Source organism: Scylla paramamosain, chromosome 40 (genome assembly GCF_035594125.1).
Source record: "Scylla paramamosain isolate STU-SP2022 chromosome 40, ASM3559412v1, whole genome shotgun sequence".
Lineage (NCBI taxonomy): Eukaryota > Metazoa > Arthropoda > Malacostraca > Decapoda > Portunidae > Scylla > Scylla paramamosain.
Genome location: NC_087190.1, coordinates 705,001 through 722,969, shown reverse-complemented (window position 1 = coordinate 722,969; position 17,969 = coordinate 705,001). Strand labels below are relative to the sequence as shown.

The following is a 17,969-nucleotide window of genomic DNA, read 5'->3' as shown; positions in this document are numbered from 1 at the left end:
TGTGTGTGTGTGTGTGTGTGTGTGTGTGTGTGTGTGTGTGTGTGTGTGTGTGTGTGTGTGTGTGTGTGTGTGTGTGTGTGTGTGTGTGTGTGTGTGTGTGTGTGTGTGTGTGTGTGTGTGTGTGTGTGTGTTATTAATTTCCCGACATTGACTGCGTTTGTTCTTCCATTAAAGTCTGTTATTGATGCATTAATGTGCGTATTCTACATCGCTGTGTATTTCCCTTCACTTCGATCAAAGTATTTCTCTGTTATTTTGCACTATTGCATATTTCATACATTAATTAGCGTTACTGTCCACCACATTCTTTTATTATTACTATTATTCTGTACCTTATTCATGTATTACTGTGTATGTATTCTCGTATTACTGGATAACTCATTCTTGTATACCTGCATCTCTCCTCTCTTACTGCGTACGTAATTTTTGCATCATTTATCATCTCCCTCCTCTTATTACTGTGTACTTCGTTCTTGTATTATTTGGCATCCCTCTTTTCTATTACTCCATACCTCATTCTAATATTACAGTGCTTATGTCTTCTGGTACATTCCTGTATCCCTCATGCTTATATCGTCTGGCATCTCTCTCTCTTCTGTTACTGTTCACTCATTCTTGTGTTATTGAGTATATATTTCATTCTTGCATCATCTACTATTCCTCTCTTCTATTACTCTGCACCTCGTTCTTGCATAATGCCGCACCTCTCATTTGCATGCAAGAGTTGGCCTGAACAAAGCGAGCACACAACTGTTTCTGCTTGAGGTTACTAATGTTCGCTGATGTATAAATGATGACACGTGGTGAAAATTTGAGTGTGGTGTTTAGCGTTTGTTAAAATATTACAATGTTCCGAGTAGTTTTTTGGGAGTAATTTTTCATCGTTTGTCGGGCAGATAATGCACAGCCGTCAAGGATATCACGGTTCATCAGCGGGAGAAATGCCTGTGTGTGTGTGTGTGTGTGTGTGTGTGTGTGTGTGTGTGTGTGTGTGTGTGTGTGTGTGTGTGTGTGTGTGTGTGTGTGTGTGTGTGTGTGTGTGTGTGTGTGTGTGTGTGTGTGTGTGTGTGTGTGTGTGTGTGTGTGTGTGTGTGTGTGTGTGTGTGTGTAGTGAGGAAGTGAAAGGAGGTCTTGTCTGGTGTTAATCTAGCGAGTTATAGAGCAGCAAAATAAATAAATAAATAAATAGATTAATGAATGAATAAATGAATAATGTAATAAATAAACATCAATAAAGTAAAAAATGAAATCAAAGCAAAAATAAAGAAAAACAAAAGAAGTAAATGAGTAAATAAAAAAGACCTATTATTATTATTATTATTATTATTATTATTATTATTATTATTATTATTATTATTTAGGCAATGGTGAGTTTCCTTCCAGTTTCCTTTATTTTTTGGGCATTCACTTACACTGTTTTACATGTAATATTACTTTTTGTCTTCTTTCATTCCTCTCCTTATATGTCTGTCTGTCTGTCTGTCTGTCTGTCTGCATGCATGTATGTATGTATATATTAATATCATGTATTCCCCTACAGTGATTAAATTATAGTTTTCCACTTAAAATATTACCTTTCTTTGCTTTTTTTTCATAGTTTTTCACATTTTTTTTTTTCTTATTTTATTGGTGGCGGCCATTGCAGGTTGAACATTCCTGTGCTGCACATTTCACGAGCGGCATTCACCTGCGGCTTGACATTTTCCCCAGAGCTTTGCATCATTTTTTGACAACTGAATCATTTTACTTTTGTCATTCATCTGGTGTTATGTTTTTGTTCATCCATGCTCTCTTTTTTTTTTTTTTTTACCTGAACTGAATGATTTAACCTCTGTCATTCTTCTGAAGCTATGCATTCTTTTTTTATTCAGTTGTAATATTTATCATGTCATTCATCGAAATTAGGTTATCTGTTTTTTTCTCAGGAGGATTATTCGACCGTTATCATTCATATTTGTGATTTTTTCTATTATTATTTTTCCACGAAGCAATTGATTTGGCATATTCGTGTGTGTGTGTGTGTGTGTGTGTGTGTGTGTGTGTGTGTGTGTGTGTGTGTGTGTGTGTGTGTGTGTGTGTGTGTGTGTGTGTGTGTGTGTGTGTGTGTGTGTGTGTGTGTGTGTGTGTGTGTTTCGAGTACAAATTATTTGCCTTGGTCATTCCTGTCTTATTCCGTTATATATATATATATATATATATATATATATATATATATATATATATATATATATATATATATATATATATATATATATATATATATATATATATATATATATATATATATATATATATATATATATATATATATATATATTAAAGGACACCAGTGCAATATTATTGAGTGCGCGCCCTGTCAATCTAAGTTCCTCCATTGGTTCCCCGTGACATCCCTGGGAGCGGTAATTTCCTCCCCGTCAGTGAGGCGCCGCGTGCATTTCGCCCCGCCGCCAAGATAACCTACATCACACAACACTACGCAGATATTACACACTTTATCTCTCTCTCTCTCTCTCTCTCTCTCTCTCTCTCTCTCTCTCTCTCTCTCTCTCTCTCTCTCTCTCTCGTACCGAAAACAGACAACAAAAGATCAAAACTTTAGGTTCATAAAAGAAATTATGGTGAGCGGACCACGGCTTGTAAGTTTATATCATGTATTATTAGTTATTGATTCAGAAAGGCGGCACCAAAGAACAGCGGAAGTGTTATTCATGAGCCAGAATGTTGTTAAATTACTGATAGAATTATGAAAACCACCGGATGGTGCCACCATCAGGCGACTCCAGCAGCAGTTCCCCGCCGTGACTGTGACTGTGCAAGTGATTGTGCACTGTCACTGTGATACGTACTGTATCCACCAATTCCCAGTGAAATAGTATATAAAAGCAGTATAATATAATTATAATAATAATAATAATAATAATAATAATAATAATAATAATAATAATAATAATAATAATAATATAAGTAATAATAATAATAATAAATAATCATAATGAGAGAGAGAGAGAGAGAGAGAGAGAGAGAGAGAGAGAGAGAGAGAGAGAGAGAGAGAGAGAGAGAGAGAGAGAGAGAGAGAGAGTTTAGCATGTTCGTCTCACCTTTGCTAAGCCGCCACGCATCCACGACATCCTGCCACGCATCACGCTAAGCCGGGACGCGCCGCACCTCTCAGCCCCTATTAACACAACTTCCCTCCCGCAATGTAAACCAGTCCTGCTAACGCCACGACGCTAAGGCAAGACTCAAGCTGCTCCCCGCCTGTCTCTGAACCATATTCCGAGACGCTTCAAAGGCTGTAGTTGAAGTGACACGGGATTGTATGTTATTTTATGGTTCTGGTGCTACATTAACAATATTTCTACACTATTAACAGGAGAAACACTCTTGAAAGCCAGGTTTCTGAATACAGGCTTTCATTATTATCATCATTATCATTTTTATAATCCTCGTCATTACCTTTGTGCTCCATTGCAACTCCACGACCTAAGTCTTCTGCAGTAATTCTCCACTTATACCCACCAATCACCTCCTCCCTTAATGAATCAGTCAGGTTAGGTTACGCTGGGAAGAACGAAAGGAAGGAAAAATGAAACAAAGAAAAGAATCACCACCATCGCCACCATCACCACCACCACCACCACCGCTAAGTGTCCCGCAGTAATTCACCACTTATATCCACCAATCATTCATCTCCTCCCTCAGTGGATCGATTAAGTAATAATTCTCTTCCAGTTCACACAGACTGAGGATAATTAATGCCAAGCCCTTGTTCTTTTACTTCTTTTTCTCCTGTACCTTCGCTCTCCATGTGGCGAGGTCTAACTTTCCACCAGTTCGTCCTGTCCTCCGCGGCTCATATGCATAATACAGCGTTGTTTTCATTTATATTTAAGTATTTGCATATATATTCATTTCTCTCTCTCTCTCTCTCTCTCTCTCTCTCTCTCTCTCTCTCTCTCTCTCTCTCTCTCTCTCTCTCTCTCTCTCTTATATTTCTGTTTGACTTACTTATAGAAGTCTCACTGGCCTGGGAGCAGATCTGAAAAGATTAAAAATATACTTAGTAGTGGAAACAAACTTGGGAAACAGTTTTGTTCTTTGGTGGATGGTTGGTAGTAATACTATGGAGGAGGAGAAGGAGAAGAGAAGGCGGAAGAACAGGAGACCCTAAAACAAAACAAAAAAACACCACCACCACCACCGCCAACACCACTACCATCATCACCACCAACACCACAGCCACTACCACCATCACCACCACCACTAATACTTCAAAGAGCCTCATTAACACCTACTAGTTCGCGAGGGTTGATACTAGAGGGAGAGACAGGTGGGTGTCTAGGAGCAGTGTGTGAGCGTCTCTGTTCCTTCCCAGATTGAGCCCCGGGTGTGTCTCAGCGGATCCCCAGTAAGCAATACTAACCGCGTTACTGCCACGGCATCCATTTATATATTCATGAGGGTGTTCCCGGCATGTTCTACACTCTGTGGATGCTGCAGCAGAGACGCCCAAGGCCTAGCCCAGACCAAGATGCCTTGTATCGAAACAGTTGCTCAACGATGTGTCTGGAGTGTTGCAAAACAATGTATCTGGAGTGTTGCGAAACAGTTGCTCAACAACTGAGCAACAATAAGCTACGTGAGACAATACATCTGCGTGATACGGTACTATTTTTTGCATTTTATCAGACTTTTCCCCTCTCTCCTACTAGTGCAACTTCTCCTGTAAAAAAAACGTAGAAATTTCACCTATGAGTGTAATGTAGATTCCATAAATTCCATGGCAAGTATTTTTCTGTATTCAATCTCACTATTTCCCTCAAAACCCTTAACAGCACGAGCCAGCAAACCACTGAGTCGAACTGACCAGTGACAACCAGATGATGAGTCGTGTTGCCAGCAACACTGTATCGTGTTTCCCATATCCAGGGGGAAACACAGAAACACATTACGGCAACAAATTTGGATTGTTGCTCAACTATTGAGCGACCTTTCAGATACATTGTTGTTGGATGTTTATCAACAGTTCCGAAATATTTTTTGATTTGATGATCGTCTGTTGTGAGCAACAATGCATCTTGGTCAAGGATGTCAAGGTTTTAATAATAAGACAATAAGTAGTTCACTCTCATTAGCTATAACTGTCGTTTAAATACACCACACTCACACACACACTCACACACACACTCACACACAGGTAGGTGGTCAGCTGAATGGGCAGTTGGATTGGTGGGTGGGTGATCTGGTGTGTAGATGCGTGGGTGGATGGGTATGTGTGTGTGTAGGTGGATGGCTGAGTGGATGGGTGAGTGGAGGGTGTGGGTGAGGTGCGGATGGTGGGTTTAGTGTAGACGAGTGGATGGGTAGGTGGATGGATGGAGAAGTGTTTGGGAGGATGAGTGTGAATGAGTAAGTTGTTGGAGGGTCAGTGAACAGTGGATGGATGGGTGGATGGATTAGTGGCTGCTGGTGTCTTATATCGAATATTTTGAAGAGGCTACAGTGAAGGTTATCGGCGCATTCAAGGATTTTCTTTTTCTTTTATAATTCTATAAATTGTTTCACAAACAGTTGTTTACCCAGGCAGGAAGCAACCATTCCGTAGCATCTCCAGCTCCTTAACCAATCCCGTGACATTCCTACTCCTTAGCGTGCCTCGTAACATTTCCACCCCCTTTTAAGATACCAGTAACATTCCAAACCCTTTAAATACAGCCCAGTACCTTTAATAACCTTTTAGCGTGCCCCGTAACATTTCCACCCCCCTTTTAAGATACCAGTAACATTCCAAACCCTTTAAATACAGCCCAGTACCTTTAATAACCTTTTAGCGGGGCCCGTAACATTTCTACCCCTTAACCTGACCCATGATGTTCCTCGCCCCGTAAGGTTCACCACTAAAAGGGCTCAAGGGGTCGCAAGATTAGGTTTCCAGTGCCCGGATTGACGGTGATCTGCCTGGATGTAACGTCATTAACGCACACTAATGGACTGGAAGCTGCGTATTACAACGTCTGCACTCAGAGGCCGACGCTCCATCTCCCCCCCGGTCTGCCTGTCTGTCTGTATGGGTCTGTGTTTGTCTTTGTTTGTCTTTATTTGATTCTATTCCTATCTAAGTTTGTCTCTGTGAGTGTGACTGCTTCTCTCTGTGTCTGTCTTCATGCCCCTGTTTCTGTTTTTGTTTTTGTCACTGTATATCTGTTTGTTTCCGTCACTGTCTCTTTTTGCCTGCTTGTTAGTTGTTTTGTCTCTATTTATATTTGTGTATCTCTGTCTAAATGTTGTGTCAGTCTGTTCGTCTGTACTTGAATACATCACTAGAACAAATTTGTTACAAAAAGAGCGATAGATTTTTCCTCTTTCTTTCCTACATTCCGAGTTCTGTTTCTCTCTTTCTGTGTGTGTGTGTGTGTGTGTGTGTGTGTGTGTGTGTGTGTGTGTGTGTGTGTGTGTGTGTGTGTGTGTGTGTGTGTGTGTGTGTGTGTGTGTGTGTGTGTGTGTGTGTGTGTGTGTGTGTGTGTGTGTGTTTACGTATTTACATGTTAACAGGATTGAGTCAAGCTCGTAATGTCCCGCTTTTTAATATCAAATGATCATACTTTTTCCTTTAAATTTATGTATATTGTTTGCATACACACACACACACACACACACACACACACACACACACACACACACACACACACACACACACACTTTGAATGGAGCTAAAACATTTCCTTGCTCGCCCCAATTAGATCTAAAAAGTTCATTCAGTCATCAGCATTTCAAAACTTCCTCCTTGTCCAGCAACACGCAGGAGCTTCGGTGTGTCATTACCTTCCTCTGTCCCCTCACTCGTGTCTCAAGTGTTGGCTGACTGACACACTGACGGCAGGTAGAGGCCAGTTGTTAGCGTCAGTCACCCCATAGCACTGTCCGTCTGTCTTACCTCCTAAAGTTGTGTGTTTTTCCTTTAGTTTCTGCATAGGAAAATTAGGTTAGAATAGGAGAAATTCATGCTGATGCTCGAATCAATGATAGACGGGTGTTGTTTTCTTTAATTATTCAACTTGACTTCTGTTCTTTGTCAGTGTCACATCCTAAAGTTGGACTGTGTTTTCTTGGGTGTTTGTATAGGTAAAGTTAGATTATAGGGTAGAGGTAGTGGTAACTGATGGCTAAGTTAATGATAGATGGCTGTTGTTTTTCGTCATTTATCTTTCCTGTGTCCCACCTACTAAAGGTTATGTTTTTATTGAATATATATATAGGGAACAAATTTACTTGAAGAATAAAGGCAATACACAGTGAAGGCTGAATTAATGACAAACTGCAGATCTTTTAGTGAATTATTCAACTTCACTTGCGTGCCAATTTGTCTGTCTTCCCTTCTAAAAGTTGTATTACTTTGTTTGTTATCTGTAGGGCAAATATAGCTCAAAGAATAAGAGAAACACACACAGACTGAATCAATACACGACAGATGTTCTCGTTAATTATTCAATGTCACTTCTGTTCTGCATTGTTTGTCTTCACCGCTAAACTTGTACTTTCTTTAGTATCTCTATAGGAAGGAATGAGCTCAAGGAATAAAAGAAATAGAGGTGGTTGAATTAATGATAGCAGCTATTTCGTTAATTATTCAACCGTGCTTCTGTTTAAAAATTGCATTATTAATTTTTCTTTAGTATCTGTATAGGAATAATTTGCTCAAAGGATGAAAGAAGTTTACACTGATACCTGAATTAATGATGTACGACACCTGTTTTCGTTAATTTCAGCTGCATTTCTATTCTACTGGTCCGTCTGCTTTCTCTCCTAAAAGTTATATTATTTTTTATTTAGTATTTGTATAAGGAAAATTATTCAAAGCAAAAATAAAAAAGACATTAATGACTGAATTAATGATAGACAGCAGATTTTTTCAATTATTCAATCATATCACTATCGTTCTACTGTAACTGTCTCCTCTTCTAAAGTTGTACGATTTGAGTGCTTTTTTTTTTTTTTTTATAATGAACCGACTCACTGTTCCATTAGCGTCGCAATATCGAGATCATATGGTAACGCTTTCTGAACCCGCTAAAGATAAATACATAAAATAAAATAAAATAAAACCAGAAAATAAATAAAAATAACACTTTCCTGCAATTCTACGTATACAAAACATGGATAAATACGTTCTGATTTGCTCTCTTGGAATTGCTGACAATATAAAATACTAAAAAAAACAAAACACAATTACTGTAAATCAAATGCACTTTATGAAATTGGTTAAAACAGGATGTGATAAACAAACTCTGTTGCAATAACATATAACAAATGGATGAATGCGTCGTAGAATGTTTTCCTACAATTACTCAAAACGCAAAACACTACAAATCAAAACAGAACACCCTTTAAACCCAATCTTCCGGTACTCTCATTCTTCTGCCTACAAGTCCATCTCTTCATTTCTCTCAGTCCTCCCTCACTCTCCTTCCGCTGTTCAAGTAATCAACCTTCCCACTGCCTCTGTCTGCAATCCCTCGCATCTCTCTGGCAATATTTTTTCCGTCTTATCACTGCTCTCACGGACGATACTCCTGCAAACTTCCTTCCTGCCTTCCTGCCTTCCTGCCTCCCCTCTCAGCGCAACCCTTCCACCTTGGCCTTCATTTTCCCTCCCAGCTTACTCAGGTCATGTGTTTTTTTTTCTTAAGCAAGAGTTCACTTTACCTCTCTCTCTCTCTCTCTCTCTCTCTCTCTCTCTCTCTCTCTCTCTCTCTCTCTCTCTCTCTCTCAATGGGGATCTTAGACATTGTTTCACCTACTATTTTTGTTTGTCTATCTATTTATTTTCTAACATTTTAGTACTACGGAAGTGTATATTATTATTATTATTATTATTATTATTATTATTATTATTATTAATATTATCATTATTATTTTCTATTGAAAATGTTTAATTCCTTTCAAATTTTTGCTACAATGTTTTCCTCTTATGATTTTTTTTTATTTAATCATCACAATTAATTACACGTTTCTTATTTTATTAATTTATGTGCACTATATTTTTTCTTACTCTTCGTTTTCATTTTTTTTTTCCCTCTAATTTTCAAAAGAGGATTAGAAGGTGGAAATAGATGTGTTTGATGCAGTGACTACCAGTGTAGGTCTGATGGCCTCCTGCAGCTTCCCTTATGTTCTTATGTTCTTATCTATCTATTTGTTATTATCATTAGTAGTAGTAGTAGTAGTAGTAGTAGTAGTAGTAGTAGTAGTAGTAGTAGTAGTAGTAGTAGTAGTAGTAGTAGTAGTAGTAGCAGTAATAGTAGTAGCAGTAGCAGTAGTATCATTGTCATTATTTATTTCATTTAAGGGAAGGAAAGTACAAGAATTAATACTGTTCATTGGTGGGATAAAATTTTTCTAATCCTCTTTTCAATTCGATGCGCCAAGAAAAAAAAAAAAATATATATATATGGTTATTTTTAAAACGAAACCAGACAAGGACAGTTTTTATTCATTTATATTTCTTCCCGTTTCCGAAAAAGAAAGATACTACAGAATTATTTTATTTTTTTGCTCAGTGTGGGTTTTTATTTATTTATTTTTTATTTTTTTTTTTTTTCGAGTCCCTAAAATCAACTATCACCCGTCACAACCACCACCACCACCACCTCCTATTTCTCATCCTCCACCACCACCACCACCACCACCACCACCTCCATCACCACCACCAACAACAAAAGCAAAAACGAAAACAATTTAGGGCAAAACCACTTATTTCCGCTCCATTAAAAAGAAAATAAAGAAAAAGAAATAGGAAGAGAGGAAGCGGGCAGAAATCAATTGAATTTTGGAGGTGGCCTAAATTTTTCTCTCTCCAAGGCAGGAAAGTTAAAAGAAAAGGAAAAAATACAGAAATGTTGCAGAATTTAGCGAGAAATTGATAAGACCGAGTAACCTTGATACGAGAGAGAGAGAGAGAGAGAGAGAGAGAGAGAGAGAGAGAGAGAGAGAGAGAGAGAGAGAGAGAGAGAGAGAGAGAGAGAGAGAGAGAGAGAGAGAGAGAGAGAGATTACACACATCAATGAAACATCACTCTATTACCCTTGGCGTCAGCACCACCACCACCACCACCACCACCACCACCACCACCACCGGCATAATGTTCCTGGCGGCAGTAATCCTCTCAGTGCGCGGCGCCGCTCCACAGAACACTCCGCCGCCCGTGTTGAGATTACCAAGCCACGCAGGCAACACAACGCTACGCTATGAAACGCAAAACATACCAAGGCACCGCCACGCAAAACGCAACACAACGCAATGGAACATAAGGTGACACAAGACAACAAAACGCAAGGGAACGCAACACTGGATAACACAAAAACGCCACGAAACGCAAAGTCGCGCAACACAAAACAAAACTATAACACAAATAATACAACACAAAGTCACGTAAAGCAACGCAACACAGCACAAGGCGACACAGGCAACGCAAGGCAACACGAAGAACACAAGATAATACAAGACATCGCAAACCAAAGCATCACAAGGCAACACAAGGAAACGCAATTCATCGCAATGCAACTCAGGGCAAAAAAAGAAAACGTAACTCAACTCAACTCACGAAAAGCAACACAACACGAGACAACAAAAGGCAACGAAACGCCACGCAAAGCAATTCGACGCCGCGCAAGGCACAGAAACGCCGCGCCAACCCACCCAGCGCCCGAAGCCCCAACAATTAAGGCCACCGGGACATTTCAGCGGTGCCAAGTGTCGGAAGAAAATATTTTGGAAACTTCCATAATTGCTTTCCTCACTGAATTCCATTAATTTCCCGAAGACTTTGGCGGCCGAAATGCAAAATTTTTTCCATTCACTCGGCAGCAAATACGTAAATATAAGAGAAAACGGAGTGAGCGAAATTTTTGACCTGGACTGAGGCGGGGGTTTCGAAATGATTCCTAATACATCTGGTGTTGCTCTTTGTTTCTGCTGCACCACCGCGCATTATTGTTTCCCAGCACTAATGCATCGTTCACGCATTACACTGAAAGCTGATGTGTCGGGCGAGGGCGGGCAAGAACTGACAACGCACAGAATACAACTCCATAAATATAACCCTTCATATTAGCAGCGAGATGTTATGTTCTCACTCCACTCTTACCGTGGAATTAATATTATCTCTTGCTAACACATGCAAGTCGGGAAGCGGAGGTGAAAGGAAAAAAAATACATGTTATGAAGTGAATTTATTCCCGACTAGTCTTGCTTCTGTGTAAATACTACCCCCATTATTGCCCAACACCCTTGATAAATCACTCACCCATTGCACTGAAAGCTGACCTGGGGCGAGGAAGTGGAACGCAAAACAGCACCACATCTGACACTAGTGATGGACAAACATGCTCAATTGTCACGGTTTTGGTAAATATTTTCCTCACTATTTCCAAACTTTTGATAAATCACTCATCCCCTGAAAGAGAGAGAGAGAGAGAGAGAGAGAGAGAGAGAGAGAGAGAGAGAGAGAGAGAGAGAGAGAGAGAGAGAGAGAGAGAGAGAGAGAGAGAGAGAGAGAGAGAGAGAGAGAGAGAGAGAGAGAGAGAGAGGCAAACAGCTATCCACCCATCCATTCATCCACTCATTCAACCATCCATCAAGCCATCCATCCATCCATCCATCCATCCAGACAGACAGACAGACAGACAGACAGACAAAGACAGCAGAAGGCAAACGGAAGAAGAAGAAAAGTAATTATGATTATTTACAAAGCGTGGCGTCGTTCCTTAAACTTGCCGTACCTTTAATTAGGACTCTGCTCAGACCAAATTATGGATTCCTGGAGGCTGGCCTTGGCGGCAGGAGGAGGAGGAGGAGGAGGAGGAGGAGGAGGAGGAGGAGGAGGAGGAGGAGGAGGAGGAGGAGGAGGAGGAGGAGGAGGAGGAGATAGAAAGGTGCCAGCAGAAAAGAAAAAAAAAGAAGAAACAAAGGGAATTCAGAGGAAGAAAATGAGGAAGGAAAAGAAAGAAGAGGAGGAGGAAGAGAGGTGTGCGCAGATGGGAAGAGAGAAGAAACAAAGGGAATTTTGAGGAGCGGGAGGAGGAGGAGTAGGAGGAGGAGGAGGAGGAAGAGGAGGAGGAGGAGGAGGAGGAGGAGGAGGTAATGTGGAATGAAAAATCAGAAAAAAAATAAAGAAAAGAAACACAAGTTCTTTTCTTCCTCCTCCTCCTCCTCCTCCTCCTCCTCCTCCTCCTCCTCCTGCTCCAATCCGCATCTAAGATATTAAGCGTCATGGCAACAAAATTTAATTAAGTTTTCCGAAATGCTTTTATGATTTTTTTTCTTTTTAATGCTGCAGATGAGCTGATGGTGGTGGTGGTGGTGATAGTAGTAGTAGTAGTAGTAGTAGTAGTAGTAGTAGTAGTAGTAGTAGTAGTAGTAGTAGTAGTAGTAGTAGTAGTAGCAGTAGCAGTAGTAGTAGTAGTAGTAGTAGTGGAGTGGTGGTGGTGGTGGTGGTGGTGGTGGAATATTCATTAGTATATTCCTTCTCTTCCTCATCTTTCTCCACCTATCCTTCCCTCTCCTACTCCTCCTCCTTCTTCCTCTTCCTCCTTTTCATTTGGTTTCGTTTTTCATTGGATATTCACCTGTATATCCTTTCATCTCTCTTTCCTCCACCTATCTTTGTCTCTCCTCCACTATCTCTCCCTCTCTTTTCCTTCTACCTATCCCTCTCCTCCTCCTCTTCCTCCTTCTCTTCTCGTTCTTCTACTATCACTCACCTCCTCTTCTTTCTCAACCTATCCCTCCCTCCCATCTCCTCCTCCTCCTCCTCCTCCTCCTCCTCCTCCTCCCACATGTAAATCCAATAAGCCGCGCAGATAAATCTTGCACTCTTTCGTATTTCAATTAATTATTTGTTTCAGGCAGCCTTCCATTGCCACCCTGCGCGAGTCATCACGGGGGAGTAGTGACGGGTTCAAACACGCCAGTAAGTGTATGTACGTCAGGACATTTAACACTTGATTGACTTGGTTCACAGCACTCCATCGCACCGCCAATATATCGGCACTAATATATTCATCTGTAAGTGGCTCAGTTATTCAATACAACTCGTAATATTTAAGTTTTTTTTTCTTTCATATTATTATTATTATTATTATTATCTTTCTTTTATAAGCTGAGTACCTGACTGACTAACTGACTGACTGACTGACTGACTGACTGACTAACTGACTGATGGGTGTGTCTGCGTTGCTGTCGACCAGGTATTATGTCAAACTGGTCCTGACTGACTGACTGACTGACTGGCTAGCTGAATTACTGACTGGCAGACTGATCTATCTTTTTTTTTTTATATCTTACCAGTCCTTTCCTGTTTCCTCTCTTAATTATTGTTCATTATCTACTCTCTCTCTCTCTCTCTCTCTCTCTCTCTCTCTCTCTCTCTCTCTCTCTCTCTCTCTCTCTCTCTCTCTCTCTCTCTCTCTCGCTCTCTCTCTCTCTCTCTAAACCATTAACCTACAATGTTTAAAGACACGAAAAAACGACAAATAACAATAATAACGCTATGAATATCAAGGTAAAGCTGACTGAATACAGATGGGGTTTCATATAGAGACAACACAATTTTCTTCTTCAGTCTAACGGTATGTAGATTTCCTTTTTCTTTATTAATTATTTGATTTTTTTTTTTTTTCGTTTTAATCTAAAGGTAACATGATCAATTTTTTTTTTTTATCTGAAGGTCACAATTTTTACTAATTTTCCTTTCTTTTTCATCTTAAGATAGCACGCTGACCTTTTCATATCCAGAGGCAACACGTGGACTTCATATACCAAATAAAAAAAATAACTAGCAGTACTAATTAAAAGAGTAACACGTAGACTTTTTTTTCTCAGTATCCCATGGAGGTCATGGGGAGGATTTTTGCGTCTTAAAGGTAACGTGTGGAATATTTCATTGTTATACGTTAATTTTTCTACTCCCTTTTCTTTTTTAGATCTACAGGTAATACGTGGATTATTTTTGTCTGTCTGTCTTTATTTATCTTATCCAGAGTTTTCAAGGACAGGAAGGTTTCATCTCTTACATCTAAAGTTTCCGGGTTCTTTTTTTTTATTAATTTATTTGCGCATTATCATTATATTATACAGCTGAAGGTGGTGTGTGTGACGTGTGTGACGCGCAAGAGTGAAGGTAGCAGGAGCCTTTCATTAAATCTAGTGGCACTTCTTGTAATTTCGAATGTTCTTTTTGGGTATTCTCTTTTAGGACTGGCATCTAGAGTGGGGCTTTTATTTATTTATTTCTTATTTTTTTCGTCGTATTTTTTATGCCCTCGACCAGTACCAGTCCAGCATTAAAAATAGAAATAATGAAAAGAAAAAGAACGCAACAGATATAATTTTCTCTTAGATTAACAGGCGAAATCTTTAAACCTAACGTAAAGAGATAAAATATTTAATCTCAACGTAATTATTCTAGCCATCAAATAAAATAAAATAAATAAAAACTAAAATATCAACGTTTCTAAAATACTTGTTGTTTATGCTCTTATCGCTTTCTTTGCTTTAACCCTTTAACTGCTTTAACAGTGTGTGTGTGTGTGTGTGTGTGTGTGTGTGTGTGTGTGTGTGTGTGTGTGTGTGTGTGTGTGTGTGTGTGTGTGTGTGTGTGTGTGTGTGTGTGTGTGTGTGTGTGTGTGTTTGCGAGACAGACACACGACAGACAACATTACCCCAAGCTCTCCATTCCTGCACGAGCACCGCTGAGCATCGCATACAGTTTTTCACCACCTAAACACAAGCCTTATAATGACTGGAGCAAAAATGCCGCAAGAACAGGCAGCGCCACCACCCGCCGCGGCAGTGATGGCACACTTTTCTGATAAATATTTCCACACACACGCGTAAATATTTGCCACAACATATTTTGCGCTCTATTCTCGATATATCCTGTGCGCCCGCCTCGCTCCAGCCGCCTCGCCTTGCACATCCGCCTGCCTTGCACACCTCGCCTGCTTCCCCAGCCCGCTCTCCTTTCCTACCTTCCTTACCTAGCTTACATCGCCTCGCCCCGCCTGCCGCACCCCGCCACACCTGCCGCCCCGCACAAACCCGAGTTCCCGCGCGTGGCTCCAGTAATTATCTGGCCCTCTGCTCAGGGTTACGGAGCCTTCTCACGAGCCCCGGACTGGTGTGGCGGGATACAAACACCACATGATGCTTTGTTTGTTTATCAGATTTACTAAGTGCACAGGACTGAGACTACAGACTTGACCCTTCCACTGGTTATTGGCACAGCGTTCATGCATGTAACACACACACACACACACACACACACACACACACACACACACACACACACACACACGAGAAAAAACCCCACTGAGTGTACCTCTTACAAAGTTATTGATAGGCTGCACACAACACATCGATACCTAAGGGTGAGCAGCGGCGGCCCGGATGTCACAGTGCGGCTCGCCAGGGTCTTGTCCTCATTACAATTTCAAAGAGAGACGGAGATGAGCTCTGTGTGGAAGCGTCGCCGAGCGTAAAATTTATGCCTCGCGACTTTACGATTTCTGCGGTGGACGGAAAGCGAAATGGAGACGCAAGAAGGAAGGAAGGAAGGAAGTGGAGGAATTAGGAGAGGGAGGAAGGAAGGAGAGGAGGGTGGAAGGAAGGAATTAAATGAGGGAAGGGAAGGGGGGGAGGGAGGAAGAGGAGGAAGGGAAGTGTGGGAGGGATGGAGGGAAGGAAGGGGAGTGAGAGGAGGGAAGGAGGAAGGAAGGAAGGAAGGGAGGGAGGGAGGGAGGGAGGAAAAAGCAAAAATCTCCCACATGATCGGGGACACACACACACACACACACACACACACACACACACACACACACACACACACACACACACACACACACACACACACACACACACACACAGAAAAAAAAAAACCTTCCCCGCAAAAAAACGAGAAAAAAAGAACCACTGAAGAAAGTTTGAGGAGTCTTTTGATCCTGAGCGAACTAGTAATGGCTGGCAATGATGATTATGATGATGAGGAGACGAGTCGTGGTGGTGGTGGTGGTGGTGGTGGTGGTGGTGGTGGTGGTGGTGGTGGTGGTGGTGGTGGTGGTGGTGGTGGTGGTGGTGGAATAAGAGGAAGAGATGATAAAGCGAAGATGAGAAAGAGGAAGATAAAAGGAAAAGGACGTGGATGAATAATAGTAATAATAATAATAATAATAATAATAATAATAATAATAATAATAATAATAATAATAATAATAATAATAAAACAAGAGGAATAGAAGGAAAATATTACGAAAGTAGCAGGGGATAAGGATGAGATGAGAAGGGAGAGGGTGATGACGATAATGATGATGATGATGATGATGACGATGACAGTGACGATATTGATGATAATGATGATGATGATAATGAAGAAGAGAACCAAGAGGAAAATAAACGAGACTATAAGATGAAGAAATAAGAACACATTAGATTACTTCCCACGTAATATGCTTAACTTTACTTTGGCTAATGTAACTGTGAAACACGATCTTGTCCTTACGTGGCTGTTTGCAGGGAGGAGGAGGAGGAGGAGGAGGAGGAGGAGGAGGAGGAGGAGGAGGAGGAGGAGGAGGAGGAGGAGGAGGAGGAGGAGGAGGGTAATTGTAATGATGTTTAGTTCTAGATGGTATAATCAAGAAATTAAATATTGTTCTGAAATAAGAAAAAGAGCAAAAGGAGGAGGAGGAGGAGGAGGAGGAGGAGGAGGAGGAGGAGGAGGAGGAGGTACAAGTATAAGATGAATATTAGACGGCCAGACAAACAGAGACAGACAGACAGACAGACAGACAGACAGACAGACAGACAGACAGACAGACAGACAGACAGACAGACAGACAGACACACACACAAATAGATAGACAAGCAGACAAACAAACAGACAGACAGAAACATGCACCACTCACTCACCGCCCCCCCCCCCCCACACACACACACACACACACACACACACACACACACACACACCATATATAACCTAACTAAAAATGAGAGAGAAAGTAGGAGAAAGAAATAAAATAAAATAGAAGAAAAGAACGGTGGAAAAAGCAAAGATGAAGGAGGGTGGAAAAATATATATATATATGTATTTCAGTAACGTGTATGTATGTGTGTACGTTTGTAGGTACGCGTATATATATTTTGTTTTCAATAATCGAGGTAAAAATTCAGTGTTGTTTTATTGGGTCAAGTTTTATTCCATTTAGCTGCGAAGAATAAATGGTATAAATAAATTGTCCCTCCATTTCCTGTATTTCTTTTGTGAATTCTGATGTACGGTATAGATTTTACTCTTGCCGCCCCCCCCCCTCTCTCTCTCTCTCTCTCTCTCTCTCTCTCTCTCTCTCTCTCTCTCTCTCTCTCTCGCCACTCTATCTCTCTTTTCCCATTGCCTCTTTTATTTCAACGATCCATTCCATTTTTCAGGTTACTTTTCATTCTGACTCAATGTTATCCACGTCTACCTCGAGAGAGAGAGAGAGAGAGAGAGAGAGAGAGAGAGAGAGAGAGAGAGAGAGAGAGAGAGAGAGAGAGAGAGAGAGAGAGAGAGAGAGAGAGAGAGAGAGGGGGGGCAGTGTGGCGGCAGGTAATGCACCGCGGCACTCTGGCACCAATATTTCTGCGGTACTCAAAGGCAGGAGGCAGGAGGAGGCGCGGCGTGGTTCTCTGGCTCGCTACGCTGTCCAGGCCGCGGCAAGGCTCAGGACGAGGAGCGTCTAATGGAGTCTCCTAAAGGTGCAGGAGTGTGGTTCACTGGCTGGCTACTCCACAGACATGCCTGCACACACGCTGACACTCACGCTGACACTCACGCTGACACTCATGCTGACTAACACGTGTTTCAGTCTTGTATTTCCAGACATGCTGACACGTTTGCTAGCACCGTGCCTCAGTTTGGTATTTTTAGGCATGTTAAC

At 41.0% G+C, this 17,969-nt stretch overlaps 1 long non-coding RNA gene across 9 annotated transcripts in view; it reads right to left on the bottom strand.

The window, feature by feature from the left end:
• The window catches only part of LOC135092666 (uncharacterized), a 221,275-nt gene that overhangs the window by 187,073 nt on the left and 16,233 nt on the right, over window positions 1-17,969 (bottom strand). For 8 of the 9 annotated variants that reach the window (XR_010262987.1, XR_010262993.1, XR_010262988.1 and 5 more), the window contains exon 1: window positions 3,102-3,262. This is a non-coding gene — a long non-coding RNA (uncharacterized LOC135092666). Of the gene's footprint in view, window positions 1-3,101; window positions 3,263-4,011; window positions 4,043-17,969 lie in introns of those variants that run through there. The other variant, XR_010262986.1, reaches the window with a different exon arrangement.